General features: G+C 39.7%; 1 long non-coding RNA gene across 2 annotated transcripts in view; it reads right to left on the bottom strand.

Annotated features, from left to right (window-relative positions):
* The window catches only part of LOC144237599 (uncharacterized), a 68,952-nt gene extending 48,848 nt beyond the window's left edge, over window positions 1-20,104 (bottom strand). The window contains exons 1-5 of one of the 2 annotated variants that reach the window (XR_013336901.1): window positions 20,001-20,104; window positions 17,796-18,033; window positions 6,978-7,216; window positions 4,521-4,696; window positions 2,827-2,917 (exon numbers count right to left, since the gene is read on the bottom strand). This is a non-coding gene — a long non-coding RNA (uncharacterized LOC144237599). Of the gene's footprint in view, window positions 1-2,826; window positions 2,918-4,520; window positions 4,697-6,977; window positions 7,217-17,795; window positions 18,034-20,000 lie in introns of those variants that run through there. The other variant, XR_013336903.1, reaches the window with a different exon arrangement.
* Window positions 20,105-20,144: the final 40 nt, after the last annotated feature.

The following is a 20,144-nucleotide window of genomic DNA, read 5'->3' as shown; positions in this document are numbered from 1 at the left end:
CTGTAAAAGGAAAAAAAAAACAAAAAAAAAAAAAAAAAAAAAAAAAAAAAAAAAGGTCCCGAAATGTGAATGCCATTTTAGGATCTGACATAAAAAAACCTGACAAAGAGATTTTAGAGCATTTTCCTAGTATGCTTTTGCCACACACAAGAAAACAGCATTCCCAGTATGATAGTACATATTAAACCAGATTAGCATCCTCTCCTTACCTGTCTCCTCCTCTAATCGACTGCATATTCCTTGAAGGCAAAGAGGTCTTTGTATCTCCAGAGTTGAGCAGTCTTAAGCTCCATTAATGAATAATAAATGAAAGCTCCTGGAGCTTCCAGGGTCAAGGTTAAGAGTACTAATCATGTAATTAGTACTTCAAAAGGCATAGGAAATTGTGTCACATGCTGAATTTTACAGCCCAAGTGACTGGCAAGGTGTGACAACAGTATTTTACTCCTCTCAGGTGTTCATCCTCTGTTCCTTCATTTCTGTGTGAAATGTATTAGTTTTTGGTTTGTATTTTCCTTTTTCCTCTCTCCTGCTTTTATCCCTCACAGAAATAAATTACATTTAAATGTTTATTGAATAAACTTGAGTATTCCCAGACTAAATATTAATAATATGTTTCATTAACAACTTTTTCTCAGAAAAAGGGTCTTTCTAGACTGCTTTGACTTCTTAGGACTTTATTATTTAAGACAATGCTAGTTAAGAGGTACTTAATATGAAATATGGTAAGTATATTTTTTAAAAGCACATAATGTATAAATAAGATATTACCACTGCTTCCTACTTTCTCCATTTGCCTACTTAAAGACACAGAATCATTTGTATGAGGCAGCAACAGGCTCTAAAATAGACTTTTTAAGTTCTACTTCAGTGGTTACACATAAGGTATAATTTACTGGAAATTCAGTAACTCAAGAAATTAATAGTCATTTTGGTATTTATGCTTAAAAACTAAAAAGTACTTTATATAAGTTGCCTTAAGCAAGTGGAATTCATAAAAAATTATCTGAAATAGAAATACCACTTTGAAACAAGATTACTTGTGGACCACATGTAAATATGAAAATGGATTTTAACATCATTAATGTATCTACAAACTTTTATGCAGTAAAAACTATTATATTGCCAGATTTATACAGATATGTGTGCTACTTTATGCCAAAAGTTAGAGGTATGTATTTTATTTTTTTAATGTTAATTTATTTGAGACAGAGAGAGAGAGACAGTGCGAGCAGAGGAGGGGCAGAGAGAAAGAGGAAGACACAGAATCAGAAGCAGGCTCCAGACTCTGAGCTGTCAGCACAGAGCCCCATGCGGGGCTCAAACCCACGAACCATGAGATCATGACCTGAGCTGAAGTTGGATGCTTAGCTGTCTGAGCCACCCAGGCACCCCTAGAGATACGTGTTTTAGAGCTGAGTTTCAGATATCTTTTACAATGTATTTCAGCTATACTGATATTTCTTTTTCCTTTGTCTTTCTAATGAAATATGAGAATTGCTGAAGCATAAACCTAAAACTTTCTTGAACATGAATGGCTACAGTCACTCCAATAGATACCAATAGTCACTCCAATAGCATAAGCCTAAAACTGCCTTGAACATGACTGGCTACAGTCACTCCAATAGATACCATACACATTAGTCTTCTAATGGTCTGTGACTAAAAACATGGAGACGATCCAGTGGGTAAAGTAGCTTTACAGTTAATGATCAGTGTCTGGAAAAAGATTCCTGAATGCTTTGCTCATTCATTTAACGGATGCTTATTAAATATAGGCTAGGCCAGGTGATGGGTGCTAGGAATTCAGTAGCAAGAAAACTAGAGTCTCCTGCACTCCTGTAGTTCACCGTCCAGCTGAAATGCAGATTTTTATGAAGAAATTATAAGAAGTCTATGAAAGGAGGATGGCCAGGGGTTAAGGGCACATACACCCTAGTCTGAGGGGTCAGCAATGAACAAAACCTTTATGTATGAGATTTAATTTTCCCAACCTCATCAGTTATGCAAGTGATAATACTTCTAGAGTTAATGTTAGCTAAACACTATGCTTTGGAGGAGGTGAAGAAATCCTCACCTGAAATACCTTTCTCAATGCTGCTCTGAATAAAAGTTATAGTCAAGGGCACAATTTAAATGTTATTCAATAGGAAAAACAGTCTACTAAGTGCTAGAGAAGACAACAAACATGTCTCAACCCTTAAGCTTCCAACCTAAGAAAAGATGGTTGTGGAAGAACAACAAAACTTGACGAGCATCTCAAGAGAAGAGGCTGAGGGAGGTTATAATGACGAAGCAGAGTCGGTCAGCCGTTAGCAGAAGGATTCTGCTAATTCCAGATAAGTCAACAGCTCTGATTTTGGCATCCTCAGGGTTCTGTGAGGATCTCAATGTCACTGCTCTGCCTCATAGAGTGTGTCCTTTCACGTAATTTTTGTATTAAAATGCTCCCCAACACACACACCCTCCCCCGTGTTGAATGGCCTAGGACTTGGTAACTCAAGGAAGATCATTTCTAAGTGTAAGAGAGAATGATTATTTTACCCTTGGTGCTCTTTTTCTTAAACTTTTCTTTCCTCCCTTCTTACTATTAATAAAGTAGCAAGACTCTTAAAGCAAAAATTCGAGTGTAGGCCTAGGGCAGAGAAGTCAAAGAGACTTCTTTGCTTTCTTTTTATCTAGGCTTTAGGCCAACAGCACAAAAGGAGTCCTTGTAGAAATCTATGACTCAGCCTTGCTCACTAGGGCTCTGGGCTAATGCCAGAGACTTATTGTAAAGAGTGTGTGTGTGTGTGTGTGTGTGTGTGCGCGTGCGCATGTACTTACACTTTTCCACTGGTACCCAAGGAATCAGAAGATGGCTGATTTATTTTTCACAGACTTGGGGGTCCCAAAAGAGCCTCTTTTTATCAAAGATCTAACAGAAGACAAGAAGGCAACAATACATTGCTTTCTTTTAAGAAACATACTCAATTACTTGAAATAGTTTTGCTGTTCCTTCGATATAAAAACACCATTCCACATTCACATTTTTTATGCCACTTTAAGGATAGAGGAGGGAGGAGGGTTGATTGCACTGGCAGATCATAGAATATTGATTAAGCTGCTTTTTTCAAGGGTCAAAGTTTTCCAAGGGGCTCCAGGTCACAGCAGGCCTCTGTGGCTTCCATTTGGCTTGCTGGCAGGACAGGGGTGAGGGGTCAGAGGGACACAGAAAGGTTATCCTCTCCCTAAGTTTGGGGCACCACAAAAAGTTTACTTCAGCTACACACAGGGGAGCTAACAGGGTCCTCTTTGGCTTTCGCTCCATTTCCATTAGTGCTCACTGGAGTTTAGGGCTGGCTGCCTTTGAAGCTTGAAAGGAAGAGAGAGCAATCCTAGGAGCCTGCCTTAGCCTGAGGCTGTTTAGGCCAAACAAGCATAAGAAAAAGAAGGCTTTCATGTGTTCAGCCCCGTTTACTAGAGCTTTGTACGGTGGCTTGAAGCCAAATTCCCAACTAATAAAATTTTTCACTGTTGTTGTTTGGTTATTTTTACCCTTGAATTTGCTTTATGAGAATAGACCTCTCAGAAGTATTGGGGAGGATATAATTACTTGAGGCAATTTCAGGGACATCCTTGGTACTCTTCAGCAACACATCATTAAATAGTACCCTGAACTCACTCAAACTTCTAAACAATGTAAGCAGGAAAAATTGATTAGAAGTAAAAATGCTATTTTTGTTTGCAGAATACATTTTACTGGTACTGGTGTCAGGAAAGGCCTTGATAAGAAGGTATACAAAGCAATAAAACATTTACAAACCAGCCCACGGAGTTCAACAAATCTTGACAGTGAACCTAGGACCACCCACACAGAACAAAGGTTGCCCATGCTTCTACTCACACCTGTTCATCTGCTTTGTGGGGTTTGGAATTTGAGAGCTATCAAAAATTAAGAGAAACCCAAATTATTTGAATACTGGTAATAAAATTACATCTACTGTGAGTCACACGGTGGCCACACTGAAATTGTGCGACGAACTGAACTACTAATCGCCATAATACACCATGCACTAATTTCCAAAAACCAATGCTCAAGATTTCTCATTGCACATATGTTTAGAAACAGATATTCTCTCCTCCTTGCAAGAGCATCCTATAAATTCTGACTTTTGTAAACTGAGTCTCAAAGATATCTGCCCAGATGTTTCTAGAAAGCCTGGGAGGTGGATAGGAACCCGCTAGTCCCTTAGTTGAGTTACTAGCTGCTCTTCTTATTCATCAGGGAGTTTGCATGTATAACCTGGAAATGCATATTAAATTTTACAGTATTTTGAAAAAGAAGCAAAAATATTAGTTTTATAATATAGACCACAAAAACTAAAGCTGGAATAATGCGGATATTGTTGTTATGATTCTCAGTTATGATGTAAAGGTGCTATTGTTTATTCAGAAAGCACATGGATTGTCGACAGCTGATAAAGACTGTCCTACTCCCTTTCCTAGATGACCACACCCACTGCCATGGCTTTACTAACCATTAAAATGCTGGTGCTGAAATTTACATCTCCAAGTTGTATTTCTCTTCTGTGTTCTGACTGGTATATTCTAATGCTTGCTGAACTTTTTGGGAAAAAAATGCCAGCTGGATTCAAACTGTTTAAAGGCATGATCAGGGCTGGTCTTGCATAGAGCGGAGGCTCCGTGGCAGCATCTGCAGATAAGTAAGTTAAAGAAGGCAATTTATACAGGCAACAAAAGCAGATGGCCTTCATAGAAACTGATGTGGGGGTGCCTGGGTGTCTCATTCGGTTAAGCGTCCAACTTTGGCTCAGGTCATGATCTCAAGGTTTGTGAGTTCGAGCCCCATGTGGGGCTCTGTGCTGACAGCTCAGAGCCTGGAGTCTGCTTCGAATTCTGTGTTTCTCTCTCTCTCTGCCGCTTCCCTGTTCATGCTCTCTCGCTCCCCAAAAATAAACATTAAAAAAGAAAAAAGGAACTGATGTACTAAAACTGCTTTAGTTTATTCTTCATAACACATTTTCTCTCTTTGTGACAATATGGATTGTGTTTAATTCCAAATTATATTTGTTGTTTTATAGACCCCAAAAGTCAGTTAGATAAATCATTAAGCTAAAAACAGAAGACTTTAGAGGCACCTGGGTAGCTCTGTTGGTTTAGTGGAGTACTCTTGATTTCAGCTCAGGTCATGATCCCAGACTCATGGGATCTAGCCTCATGTTAGGCTCATTGCTGAGGATGGAGCCTGCTTGAGTCTCTCTCTCTCTCTCTCTCTCTCTCTCTCTCTCTCCCCCCTTCTCTACCCCTCTCCCTTGCGTGTACTCTCTCTCTCTCTAAATTAAAACTGAAAAAAAATTAAAAACAGAAGATTCCAAATAAGCACAGTTTACCAATAGATTGACCCATGATGGACAGAGGAAATATCTCCCATAGATGCAATATCTATATAGACATTACTGAAATGTAACATGAGGTTACCTGGGGTTATGCTAACATGTTCAAACAATATTTGCACGGCAGGTTTGCAAAAGAAAACAATGTAATTAATTGTTTACAGCTGAAATAATGATCATCCCCTCATTTTTAGGAAATTGGTATTTCAAAATATTAATTCACGGAAAAGCTGAAGATGGAAACAGGAGCTCCTGCTTCAAGTAATTAAGACAAAAAATTTATATAGTCCTTTATATGAGATGTTAGTGATCATTTAAAAACCATATTCTAGCCAGAACTGTATGAAGGCATGATTTCTGCTGACTTCAATAGACTACACCTTTGCATAAACTCAGCTGAAATATTTATACCCAGGGAGGTATGTTTTTCCAAGTTCATTTCTGAGAATATTTACACAATGAAGTTTCTCTTTAGTATTTGTCTATGCTTGCCCTTATTTCTCGTTTCATTTGACTATATTTCCTATAATAGCAAACACTGTTTCACCAGGGGTAATATTTTTCTATTTGTCTGAGAATATGAGTGTTTTTATAAGTGAATGTTTTAAGTCTTTGAAACACAGGACAATTTTATTCTTTGTCATATCTGATTCTTTCTCTTTTGTGTTTCAAGGTTGAAACTGAACACCTGACTGGCTTCACATTTTTCCACTTATATATTTTATTTGAAAACATCCATATGAAAAGCTCAATGAAAAAGTATGAAAGAAGATTCACTCCAAGAAGCAAAATGGCTTTGAGTCGAACAAAACTCTTATTCAGAAGGAGTGAAGAAACAGCAACATCAGCACAAAACTAATTTTATTGTTGGCTGTTACTTGAGTAGGTGTTGAAAATACAAAAGTGCTCCTTACTGCTTTAATTTCATAGAACAAGGGATCTCCTAGGGCGCCTGGGTGGCTCATTTGGTTAGGCATCTGACTTCGGCTCAGGTCATGATCTCGCAGTTCATGGTTTCTAGCCCCACCTCAGGCTCTGTGCTGACAACTCAGAGCCTGGAGCCTGCTTTGGAATCTGTGTCTCCCTCTCTCTCTGCCCTTTCCCCTCACTCTCTCTCTCTCTCTCACAAGAATAAACAAACATTAAAAAAATTTTTTAAAAAGAACATGGCATCTCATGTTACCCTTTCCCAAAAGGTTTTATCAGTTGATCGAACATTATGTTATCAAAAACCAATACTACTGAGATCAGCTGTATATACAATTTTAGTGGTAAAAAAAGACAATTCATTAAAATGCTATGCATCTACAAATATATACAAATAGATTCGATGTTTCTACTTGATAAATTAGTAACCACCATATGGCATTCTAAGATTATCGCAAATACCTAACCATTTAAATGAAACTGTAATTCCATTTCCTTTTTCAGGACTTAGACTAAATTTGAGCACATCACTGATGTCATTTGTTTCTGTTTTTGTTTTCCTACTGGGACTATAGTTTCTCAATATCATGGTAAACATTTTACTTAAAATGAATTTGGATTGAGTAAACTGTTGAGAATGTTGTTTATTTGTACCTGCATGCCTCGTGCACTGGCAAGGAGAGCTCCTCAGCACCATTTTTGCCCTGCAAGCCACCCTGGCAAGACTGGCAGAGATTCCTTAGTAGGAATTCCTCACAAGGGACACTCCAGCTTGGCCACCTGATCCGGGAAGACAACATCAGACCCAGTTGTGCTCACTTGAGCATGAGTGATAAAGACCACACGGCACTCTCCTCCTACTTCCATTCGTAGAATGAAGTCGATACCTTAAACTGCCAATAAACAAACATCAAAATCAATTAAATTTTTAGTATAGAAGGCCAGGATAGAAAGCATGGAGGAGATTTTTCTAAAAATCATTCATAAATCCAACACACAAAGGAGAGCATTTTGGTGTATTTCCTTACAGTATTTTTATGCATACTTATTTTCAGTATATGTTTCCTACACAGTAAATCCTCATTTTTTGTGTCCAAGATAAGGCTGCCTAGTATAAAAGGAAATACGATACAAGTTGAGCACTGAGTGAAAAATAGGAAGTGAGTCAAAATAAAAAATGAGGGGTGTCTGAATGAATGGCTCAGTCGATTAAGCCTCCTACTCTTGGTTTCTGCTCAGATCATCATCGGGCTCTGAGCTAACAGTGCAGAGCCTGCTTGGGATTCTCTCTCTCTCTCTCTCTCTCTCTCCCCCCCACCTTGCTCTCTGCCTCTCCCCTACTTGTGCTCACTCTCTCTCTCTCAAAATAAATAAAGTTAAAAAACATTAAAAAAGGTGATATGAAACATTAAAGTACTAGGGGAGAGGGTAGAACCAGGTTTTCACATTACCTACATCAGGTGGAAGACAGCGGGATTTATTAAGGAAGATGTCCCTCCCAATAAAAGAATCCAGTAGGGACCTTTGGTTCCATAATAAAATTTAGAGATGACTTAGATAATAGATTCCATATTGTTTAGTAGTTTATTTCTATAGGGGAGAATCTTGCATTGCTCATACCAAAGTCTAAATGTAGTCCAAGATATAATACTCAGTGCATTCTTTCTATGTGATCATAAGAGCAATTTTTGTTGGTGTCAACATAAGTTTGAAATAGATCTCGATTTATGGGGTTGCCAAATATAAAAAGTGAATTTCATAAACTGGGAATGTGAAAAGGAATTATGAACAATTCTCTTTACTCTAGAAAAAAATCTCTTTATTAAATAGATTTTTTAAAGTTTTATTTATTTATCTATTTATTTGTGGGGGGGGGAGGGGCAGAGAGAGAGGGAAAGTGGGAATCCCAGCAGGCACCATGCTCCAGAAGGTGCACTGAGTCTAACAATGGGGCTCAATCTCATGACGTTGAGATTGCAACCTGAGGTGATATCAAGAGTCAAACGTGTAACCGACTGAGCCACCCAGGCACCCCTAAATAGATTTTTAAAACTTATTCTAAATTCGAGATGTTCACTAGTTAGAACAGAATGTTTTTTCATCAACTTACTTATAAGTTAATAAAGATACAAAAACAGGAATCCAGATCCATAATAATCCTAACTTATAAAGTGAAAGCTTTACAAATACAGGGAACCATTATTATTACAGTTTCTGTCATATTCCCCAGACAGAATGATTGCTGCTGAACCAACTGAATATGTGACTTTCTTAGTTGGTCAAACATATTTGCCCAACAATTCGGTGGTTGGTTTTCTCATTGCTGAGTACTCTATAATTGTCACCAAAAGAGTCTTTCCTTTTAGTTTCTTTTTTTAAATGAATCAAACAGTGTTGTCTAGGTACATATATCCTTTCCAAGGAGACTATGAATGTCTTGAAGGTTGGGACCATGTCTAATTCTTATATACCCTGTATCTTTCAGTGGCTGATATACCTCAGGCAATCAGAAGGTGTCTTACAAATGAATGAATGAACCACTTTCATATTAGCGCTCTATGCTCCTTTCAGTATTGCATAACAAAACAAGAAAGGATTTTTTAATTTCTCTGTCTTCATTATCAAATTCTATTAGATAGCTGTAGTAATTTCTTAGGGCTGCTGTAAGAAATCACCACAAAGTGGATGTCTTAAAAACAACATAAACTGGGGGCGCCTGGGTGGCTTAGTCGGTTAAGCGTCCGACTTTCCGACTTTCGCTTAGGTCATGATCTCGCGGTTTGTGGGTTCGAGCCCCGCGTCGGGCTCTGTGCTGACTGCCAGCTCGGAGCCTGGAGCCTGTTTCAGTCTGTGACTCCCTCTCTCCCCTCTCTCTCTGTCCCTCCCCTGCTCATGCCGTCTCTCTCTCCTAGAAATAAATAAAACATTTAAAAACAAAAACAAAAACAAAAACAAACCCATAAACTGACTCTTTCACAGTTTGGGATCCCAGAAGTCTGAATTCAAGGTGCAGGCTGCATCATGATCCCTCTGTAGGTGGGGAATCCTTTTTTGCCATTTCCAGCTTCTAGCAGCTCTAGGATTTCTTTGGCTTGTAGATGCATTCCTTGAATCCCTCCCTATCTTCACATGGCCTCCCTCTCCTCTATTTTCCTCTTCCGTCCCTTGTAAGGACATGTGTCATTTGATTTAGGGTTCACCCAGTTAATGAAGGATGATCTCACCTCTAGATCCTTAGTTCTTTTTTTTTTCCAAGTAAGCTCACATTCACAGGTTCTGGGGGTCTCTATTCAACCCACTACAATAGTTAATTGTACAGATTTCTTCCCATTGAATATTTTAACACTTTTAAAAATAGGCATAAATATTTGTACTAGTTGGTACAAATGTTAGGCTAACATTAAAAATAGACTCAAAACACAGTGGCCTAAAGAAGGTGGAAATTTGTTTCTCTCTCATCTTAAAGTCCAGCCAGTCTAGGCTGGTAGAAAGGCTCTACCTTTATTAAGGGTTTATTAAGGGTCCCGATGCCACTGGTCTCTGTCACTGCCCAAGTATCTCAGCCCAAGAAGAGGAAAGAAGTGGAGAGCAAGGCATTTCCTTTAAGCAAATTAGGTTGGACTTGCACGTATTGTTTACACTCTGCTATTCCATTGCTAAGAACATGTTTACATGGCTACCTCTCACTGTAAGAAAGACCGGGTAATGGTTTCTCTCACGGGGTGGCTGTGTAGCCAGGCATAACTTTACCACTATTGGAAGGTAGAAGAATGGAGTGGGGATAACTAATAGCATGTGACAGCTTAAAAACAAAACAAAACAAAAAAACAACCAACTTCAATTCCCTGAATCATATATTTCTAAATTAAATAGATTATTAGTGGAATTATCACAAGTTTTGCACCTAATTAAAGCATTCATCATCTTCATTCATAGACTGGGAAATTAACTTTCCTGATGTTTTAAAATTCCTAATGTGTTTGACATTACTTATCTTAAAGGAAGAAATTAATTTTCCACCGTTCAGAAGTCAATTGTTAGACACTGTCACGGTTAGTCGTTGTTATTTTCTTTAAACTACTGTTAAAACATTATTAGAAGACATATCTGTCTTGAGTAATTCATTGCCTGATTTCCATGAAAGAGGTTTGTTTAGCTGGACTTTTCACCCTCCACCCCTTTCCTCTTCCACATGGTGGTGGAAGATTGAATTACCTGGGAGGAGGGTGACAGCCACTGGCTTAGGTTAACATGTCTGCACTAAGGATTCAGACTTTCCCTCTATTGAGCTGTTCAAAGGACTAGGTAGCAGCAGGCTGTCATTAGTTGACTTTCACTCAAAGACACAGTCCACATCAATCCGATCAGGAATAGAGTTTTGATCTTCCTTTTCCTGATTCATGTGTCTCTCTCACTCAGTTCAGAATTTAAGTGCTGAGGAGAAGGAGGAACATACGAATGCCTCTAACCTCAACAATGATAAATGTATTATGAAGCTTTTTTGTTTCCCACATAATTTGTGAGCATAAAATAGTGAATCAGAAAAGTTCCTGAAAGGCTACAGCCAAAGATTATATCTAATGTTGTTAAAGAAAGGGTAACATTTTCTTCCAAAGGAGAGATTTGCTTTCAGTTTACACCCAATCTGAAAGTTATTCTAGTCAAAAGGAGCAAAATAGAACATCTTACCATGACCCTACTCCATAACTTCCTCCCACCCCACTCCTACCGACCTCATCACTACCAGGGGGCAGCACACAGTCCAATCCCAAAGACACAGAGGGTTCATGGGCTACAAAAACAAAGAGAAGCTAATGGGTTGTAAGTATTTAGCAATGAGAACTGGACAAAGCAACCTCCTTTAGAAATCCCATTGGCAGAGATTATATTGATGGAAAAATTCAAAAATTGCAGAAAGATGAAAAAGGGTTTGTACAAGGAAGTGACCATAGCAACAGCCCTGCAAAAGGAAAGAATGGCACAAAACACAAGAAAAGGGTCAGCAGAACCTGGCACCTTAAGAATAATAACCAAGAGAGAAGAGAACAGAGATGGTTCTGTAGGCACACTTGGCTGAGGAAAACTTGAAGCTAAAACCAAAACTTCACTGAATGTTATTATGGGTTCAATTTAGGAGCAATTTTCTCATATATTCTTCTCTTTCTATGTTGTGGTTTCAGCCAGTTGCAATTTATCCTTCATGTTTTATCTACAAAGTCCTATGTAGTGGGGAAAACGCCTACAGTTATTAAGAGTATATTGAGGCTGGAGAGACCACACCTGATAACTTGCAGCCAAAGTTCTGATGTTCAGGGTGGGCACAGTGGGTAAACAGCACCCCTAGATAGTGCTACCTTAGGAAGGCCTGACCATATCTGCGTGGGCTTCACGGCACACATTTTTGAGTAGTGCCTGCCGAATGACCAAGCCATCTCTCTCTCCTTAGCTATAAAGGCATCACACATAACACCAGCAAGAAAGTCATCTGAAATTTTGTATTTGTTCGATCTCATTTTAAAGATTTTGGTAGCATGGGATTCTTCAAATACATAAATATTATGGTATTTGATTTACATTATGGAACATAACTTTAACATTCTGAGATTCCTTCCCTTTCTCTCATTCCATATATTCAATCATTCCAAGTAATTTAAGTTTATTTTGAGAGAGAGAGAGAGAGAGAGAGGAAGGATGGGAGGGACAGAGAGAGATGGGGAGGGACAGAGAGAGAGGGAGAGAGAGAGAATCCCAAGCAGGCTCCACACTGTCAGTGTAGAGCCCAACATGGGACTTGAACTCATGAACCATGAGATCATGACTTGAGCCGAAGTTGGATGCTTAACTGACTGAGCCACTGATGCCCCATCATTCCAAGTAATCTTGATTATGACTCTAGATCTTCTCAAGTGTATTTCATTTTCCCATAAATGAGTTGAGGCCCATTTACTTTGTCTCTTGGACATATGAAATAATATACCATGTGGTTTCCCTCTCATCATTCTCCTCAAATCTTATTCTTTCTTTCCTCAGACTACACACATTCCAGGTACTCCCAACTGACTACAGGATAAAATCCAGACTAAAGAAGTGGTTCTGAAAGTGTGGTCCCAAGACCAGCTGCATCAACATCACTAGGGAATTTGTATTAAAAAATGCAAATTCTTGCCCTCTCCCACCCTAAATCTGCAGAATCAAAATCTCTGGGGACAAGGCCCAGTGATCTGTGCTTTTAAAAAACCTCCAGAGGATTTTGATGCATGCTCAAGTTTGCAAACCATGGCTAGAGGTTGGCACGATCATTAAGCTATCTGCCTCACTTCCCCCTGGCTCACACATGAACATCACAACTTCAACACCCAGCTCAAGTACCACCTTTGCTGCAAAACGTTTTGTGATTCCCAAATTTAGTCACTCCTTCCTCTGTGCTGCCTTGTACCTAACACTCCACGCTATAGCTGTTTATGCCTCTCACACTGCAAGAGGGAATCTGTGAGGGTGGAATCTCACCCTCAGTGGTCCTTTAAAATGCTGAATTCATAGACATTCCCAGTAAGTAATTACTAATATAAGACCTTATTTGGTGGTTTAACAAGCAAGCCTGTCTACTCCTGTTTGTTTTTGTTTTAATTCCTTTCTTTTAACTGAAGATGAATCTTCCTCTTCCAAGGTAGATTGCTCTATTCTTCCACTTCAAATGGGAGCACGGATTTGATAGGGAATGACATGAAGAGATAAGGCAAAAGAATATCAGCCAGATGGGCCACTTTATGCCCGGAGGTCAGCAGAGTATGGCTTTCCTCCTGAACTCATACTTCATAAATGAAACAAATAGTCTTGATGTAATCCAAGCTTTAAAAATATTCTCTAATCATATTTTCTTCATACATATTGATTTAATAGAACAGTTGAATTGTCATGAATATTTAATAAATGTTAGAAAACATAATTATGTGTATGGTGTGCCTAAAAATAATAGACTTAGTCCACAGAAATACTCAGTATCAGTCTCTGATCTTATTTCCTATACTGGGAAACAAGGCTCATTGTCGATAAGATATTCTGATTTTCTTTTATTCTTTCTTTTTAGACAAAGCTTTAAACATAATACTTTGTACTTATTTTCTCTAATATCTTATATCATGTTTATTAATGTACCAGCTAGACTAAGCCACACTTGGTGTGTACACCTATTTGTATAGTAACTGATTTATAATAACTGCAAAGAATGGCATTTTCATCCACTATCTTGAATGAACAACAGTTTTCGAATTGAACCTTGATATACTGTTTTCACAGAATTGAAAATACTTGAAATTAGACATACCAAATCTTCTGACTGTGCCTGACTGGAAGGTAAATCCGTAGCATCACCCTGTAATTTTCCATTTTCTTACTGTGAGTGGTAATTAGCTAAACAATTGCTCAGCTGTTATGAGTGGGTACTTCCCCCTTGTCCACTAATTCTTACCTGTCACCTCCATCAAGACTCACTTCTTCTGGGTCAAATATGTATAGAAGAGCAGTGTAAGAGGAGAGGGAGATTAGAGGTATACTCTTGGGGGAAGATGTGTACTTAGTAAAGGAGGGACAGGTGTGTGAACAAAATGATGGCCGATCAAGTTTGGGTAAGATTGTAGCATTTCCCATCACAACTGTAGTGATAGGGGGAGTTATAGAAGAAGACTGGTTATATTCATAATTAGCTCATGGAATTAAGGAAACCTTCACTTTGAAGTATCTAGTTAAATATAACCCAGGAGCAGAATGAAGAACACGTGTTAGAAGTGGCCAGCTGTCAGGAATCATCTACCTTGCCCTGCCATCCCAAACCTCTTGACATCACTTTGATGCACCCATTACCCATGCTGGGTAACTGAGTTAATGTCTTCTTCACAATTAGACTGTGCTTCCTGAAGACAGAAATGTCTTAACTTCATCTTTATAGTCTCAAGGCAGCTAGCAAAGTATATATTCCCAATATGCTCCTGTTGAACAAATAAGTTCAATACACATCATTCAAAAAGAATTAGTTGCTAACACTGAAATAGCCAGGGTCCAGATACCCATTAAGCAAGACTGAAAAGAGAAGGGATGTGTCTTATGTGAAGTGTTCCAAAAGTGTTCAAAGACTTTGCCTTCCTGTCTGGAGACGTTAAGAACAGCACTCCTCTGATACCACTATTTGATGTATTGTTCTGATATCACACTTTGAGTTCGTTTGGCTGCAGGAGTAATCACTGAAGGCTGCTTGGCATGTGTGTTTATTTGGTACAGAGTTTCACGAACTTTTGGAACTCTATCACAAAAGAAGCCAGATTCGGACACCTGGGTGGCTTCTGTAACTCTATTACAAAATAAGCCAGATTTGGATGCCTGGGTGGCTCAGTTGGTTAAGCGTCTAACTCAGTTTCAGCTCAGGTCATGATCTTACAGTTCATGGGTACGGGTCCCACGTTGGGCTCTGGGCTGGCGGTGTGGAGCCTGCTTGGGATACTCTCTCTCCCTCTCTCACTACCCCTCCTCTGCTCATGCTGTCTCTGTCTCTCTCAAAATAAATAAGTAAACTTAAATTTTAAAAACACACAAATAAACCAGATTCTAATTTCAATCCCAGAACCCTATACTCTCCCCTAAAACATACCCATCAAAGGTATAAATATGAGACGGAGAAAAGTAAAGTCATCACAATTGTGCAAAGACTCTAATTGTGCATGAGAAACAATTTGCATGAATAACAATAAATCTCAGCAGATTCACTTGAACTATTAATTTCAATGCCCACATATCACAATGTATTTATCACTAGGGATGTACTTAAATTTAAGTGGAAGTAATATTGTGAAATATTATGAAATCCATAATTATAAAATAATTTAGAGTTTGCAGAGTAATGTAAGACTGAATTAGTTTTTAATAGCATCTTACCACTTTGCATTCAAATGTGGTTAATTAACAGTGTTTGGTTGGATTCCCTCTTCTGCCTTCTTTCCTGTCCTCACAGATACTAACAAAATAAGGAATCCAAATGGCAGCTCAAGGGAAAGTTCATAACAAGGAGGCTGGAAAAATTTGCCCACTGTAAGACAGATACCTGAAGAGCTGAGAAGTTAAATCAGGGAAATTCTTTGTGATCAGGGTAATTCATGGAAATCATGCCCTGAGCTATCAAACGGGAGAGAAAAAATGTCTGCATCTCTCCAAATAAACCCTCCAATGACAGACTCCATTACAATTATAAATCAGCACTGGCAAATTTGCATTCATTTCTACATCGTTCCTTTAAACCTCAGAGAAAGCACTGCCTCACCTCCATCTAATCCTCTCCCCAGATCTTCATCCCATCCCCCCTCATCTTGTTCAGAACCTAGGTTCATCACTTCTTTTGTTTCTCAGACCTTTTCTCTCCACAGGCTTCTTTATCTCAACTTACAAACACACTACAACATCATCCAATCTCCCCATCTTCCTCACCGGGCATTTCCTTCTAGCTGTCACCCCTTTTTTCCTTCCTTTCTGTTCAGGATCAACAGAAAAGCTATTTAAACTCTACTATATCCCTTTCATTCACGGTCACACCTCTGCAATTTACCTTTCATTGAAAGTACTTTCCCTAATGCCCCAGTGGCTACTTTTAAAGCAGATTATCAAAGGGACACTTATTGGTCTTCTTTCACATTGAACCCTTTGTAACATTGAGCACTGCTGACCCCTGCTTCCTTCTTAACATTCTCTCTTCCTTGGATTTCTAGTATAACAATTTCTTCTTATCTTTCATAATCCCTGAACTTTGGGTATAAAACCTGGATCCATCACTCCCTCTGTGTAGCCTTGGGTAAGCCGTGTGAACTCAGGCATTAGTTGCACTGAACTTAGCAGCCTTTGACCTTTCCAGCTGTCAGTCTGGGTCCCAGTGGCCAACAGAAACCATAGTAAGGAGCGTCTTATCATGGGAGCATTATAAGGATGGTGATGCAACAGGAAACCATTACCAGAGCCAGGATGGAGTTGGAAACTTGAAAAAGGAACTTTGATCGTGGAAGAATTCAGTCACTGCCAAAAACACAGTGAAGCTGGCTCGGGAAGAGGTAAGTGCCCTGACCATCTCTTACTCCTGCTATCCTCCAGCCTTCTTCTGATGCCTTTCATTGGTCAAACCTAACTGGAAACCCAGAGCGCAGAAGAGGCCGGGTGATGCAAACCCTAGAGCTCAGCCTCCTGAGACACAGCAAGGTGGGGACAAGGAGAGAATGAACAGAGCTGGAAGACCAACAGAGTGCAGCCAGGGCACGAGCACCCTCCCTGCCACCCCCTCATTCACGCAAAAATATTTAAGGTTCCAGGGACTATTCTAGGGCATACAGAGGATCACAAGACAGAAAAGATGGCCATTATCATTGTGCTTTCATTCTCCTTGGGGAAGACAGGAAAGCCATAACCATATAAATTTGAGGTCATAGATACAAATGAAGAAAAGGACTGACTACCATGACTCTAAGGTAGACTCTATCTCTGAGCCAACAGAACTTAAAATAAATAAGAAGGAAGGAACAGTAAACTTTCTAAACATGAAGGGAGGAGTATTTAAACAAGAGAGATTGGCAGAGGCAGAGTGCAAATAGGCTGAGGTGGAAACCCATTGGGCTTATCCCCAGGAGAGACAGGAAGCCAGTGTGGCTGGAAGGAGGGTGGCGGGGGATGAGGTAGGAGTGGTTGGCAGAGACTAGATCATAAAGGGCTTGGTAGGCCAGGCAAGGAGTTGGGGGGCGGGGGAAGGGTTGTTAATGCAACAGAAAAGTTTTAGGCTGGGGGCAGGAGGTCAGAGTGTTTGTAAGTTGCGACGTATCTAATTTCCATTTGTAAACTATGCTTCCACAATTCCGTGAAAAATAAGCTGTAGCAGGGCAAGACTGGAAACATGCTGGTACAGTCTGCATTGCCCCGACTAGAGTTCTCACGTTCAGGAGGGCTAGGTGGTGTTTTGCGTAGGGGCCGCACTGTTTGTGTCAGGTCATGTGCCTGACACAGGGGTAACACAACTACAGACTGGTTGGCAGCCCATGATGTGGTTTAGAGATAAGGGCTCTTGCAACTGGACTGTGCTCCTCGGAAATGTGGATTCGAGGATGAGAAGATAATTAATTAGTAGTCAGTAGTGTGAGGACAGATCAAAGAGGTAGAGAAAAATGGAAATCCAATGGGGAAGAAATGAGAACAGCTTCTATTTAGAGGTGACTTGGTTCCTAATAACTACTCATATATCCATGTAAACATTCCTGCTTTCATCCTTTTAATTACGGTGGTTGCTGGGTCTCTCTTTTTCGCATGCAAAATAGTCTAATGAGCACACGAGTGTCCTCAAGATTTCATTCTTCTTCTTCACAATAGTCAGAAGTGACAAAGATCTGCTCTGGTAACAAACAAACCCCTCAAATCTCAGTTGTCTAAAACAACCAGTGTTTACTTCTCACTCACTTTAAATAGCCATCATGAGGTGAATGGGACTCTTTTCTGCATCATCCTCTCTCTAAGACCAAGGCTTACAGAGCATATACTCTCCGGAACATTGCTGATTGCCATGGCAAAGAGAAAAGGAGTTCTGGAAGGTTTTGCATCAGCAATTAAATGCTATGCTCACAATTCATGAATTCAGAATGTGTCCCGTGGCTCGTCCCAGCTACAAGGAAGCCAGGAAATGCAATCCTACTTGTACCTGAAAGAGAACAGAAAATATTTGATACACTCACCACCATTCACTCGTCTATAACCATGGTTTTAACTGCTGCCTATACAGCAATGTCAAAATTTCTAGGAGATGCCCCATTTTCACTCCTTATCCATATTTTCAACTACCTGCTGGAATGCCACAATTGGACTATATCATAGCCATTTCAAATATCAAGTACCAAGACTGTACCCTTTATCTTTCCCAGAAATGTTCTGTGTTCTTTCTGTTGGTTAGGGGTCCCATTATCAAGCCACTATATCAAAAAAGAAACCCAGGCGTTATCTTTGACTCCTCCCTCTCTTCCCACATCCAGTTAGTTGCCAAGCCTATAGATATTTTCCTCTAATTTATTCTCATCCTGCTAACTCTATGACCATTACCCTACTTCAGTCCTTCATGGGCTCTTGCCCAGAAAATTCTGTTAGCCTCCTTTCTGGTTTTCCTGCCTTAATCTTTTCCTATAAACTGTGATCATTGATTCATTCAAGAAACACTCATAGAGTGCTTACTGATTTTTAGTGCTGAAGTAAGTAATGGGTCCACCTTGACGAAATTCAGTCAAAAGACAGAGATTGCTGTAAACAAGTTCAACACAGTGGACAAATGTGATAATAATTATATAGCAAATAGTGTAGAAATGTAACGGAAACATCAAGTTGAGCATGGTACTGATGGGAAGGTAGTTTTGGAAGCTTTTAGAGCAGAAGTAAAACTTCAGCTAAATGAGGAGGCATTAGGAACTGCTCTGCCACGTGAGCCACAACAGCTAGAAAAGGTAAAAGAAGTAGCATGTGTCTGATATCATGGAGGTACTTTTCCTGATTCAGCCAAATTAAGGTGGATTGAGACAAACGCCCTGAAGGAGCAACCAGGAACCTGATCAATAAGGACCCAGTGTCCCGGTCAGTTATCCAGAAGGCAAGTGGTGGAAAGTCATTCATTGAGATAAGAAACTCAAAAGGAAGAGCAGGTCTGTGGGGATGATACTTTTAAATATGGATCCCTTCTCATAGTTGAACAGTGATTCCAGGCATAGTGACAAGTATCTTACTTTAGTACAGCTGACCCTGGAAAAATGTGGAGATCTGACCCCTACACAGTCAAAAATCACACGGTGTAACTTTTGACCTGCCCCCAAATTAACTACTCATAGCCTACTGCTGACTGCAAGACTTAGCAATAAATAGACGGTTAACACACATTTTGTGTGTGTATTATATATTCTTATAACAAACTGTGCTAAAGACGTTATTATGAAAATCACCAAGAAAATACATTTATTGTGTTTATTGAAAAAAATCTGAGTATAAGTGGACCCATGCAGTACAAACCAGTGTTATTCTAGGGTCAGCTGTATTTTTTCTTATCCTCACAACAATTTTATGCAGTAAAGTTGTACCATTATCTTCATTTTGCAATTTAAGAGCAAAACACTGAGATTCAGAGGGTAATGACCTGACTACATACGCACTTAGTAAATCTGTTTTGCATTGGAGCCCAAGTTGCTCTCTGTCAACAAAGCCATGCGGAGTTTGAGGTACCTATAGGAACTCCACCTGCATGTGTCCACAGACTGGGGCACCAGGGAAGGACTGGATTGGTAGTCACCAACACATGGGAAACACGGTGGGGTCAAAGTGACGGGCATGAATGAGATGGCTCAACCAACTCTAAAAAGAAGGAAGAAAGGAAAGAGGACCTGGGAACGTTAAAGTTAAAGGGGAGAAACGAGCAAAAAAAAAAAGTTTGAGGAGTCATTTGATAATGTGAATCCTTAAGAAATGTCCTTCTGTGAACCTTTCTGAGAAGTCCCTAGTCCAGGTGTCTGGCACTCCGTAATGGACCCTTGGGGTCAGCAGGGGCATTCTGTCAAGGGTGGGCCTTTCTACCTAAATTCTTCATCTCCTGAAGGGCCAAGTGATGACCCGAAACTTGCACGAGGACTTCACTACCTGGGTGGGTAAACAGTTAGCAAACTGTCCTCAGAGTAAGCACATCAAGAACTCTTCCTCCTCCAGAGTCGCCAAAGGAGCTGTGTGGATGTGAGCGTCCCGAGTTGCTCCACCGGATCAAAGGTTGCTGCAGAAACNCACCTG

The sequence above is a fragment of the Crocuta crocuta genome, unplaced genomic scaffold (assembly GCF_008692635.1).
Source record: "Crocuta crocuta isolate KB4526 unplaced genomic scaffold, BGI_CrCroc_1.0 scaffold235, whole genome shotgun sequence".
Taxonomy (NCBI): domain Eukaryota; kingdom Metazoa; phylum Chordata; class Mammalia; order Carnivora; family Hyaenidae; genus Crocuta; species Crocuta crocuta.
This window is presented reverse-complemented; position numbering and strand designations above follow the sequence as displayed.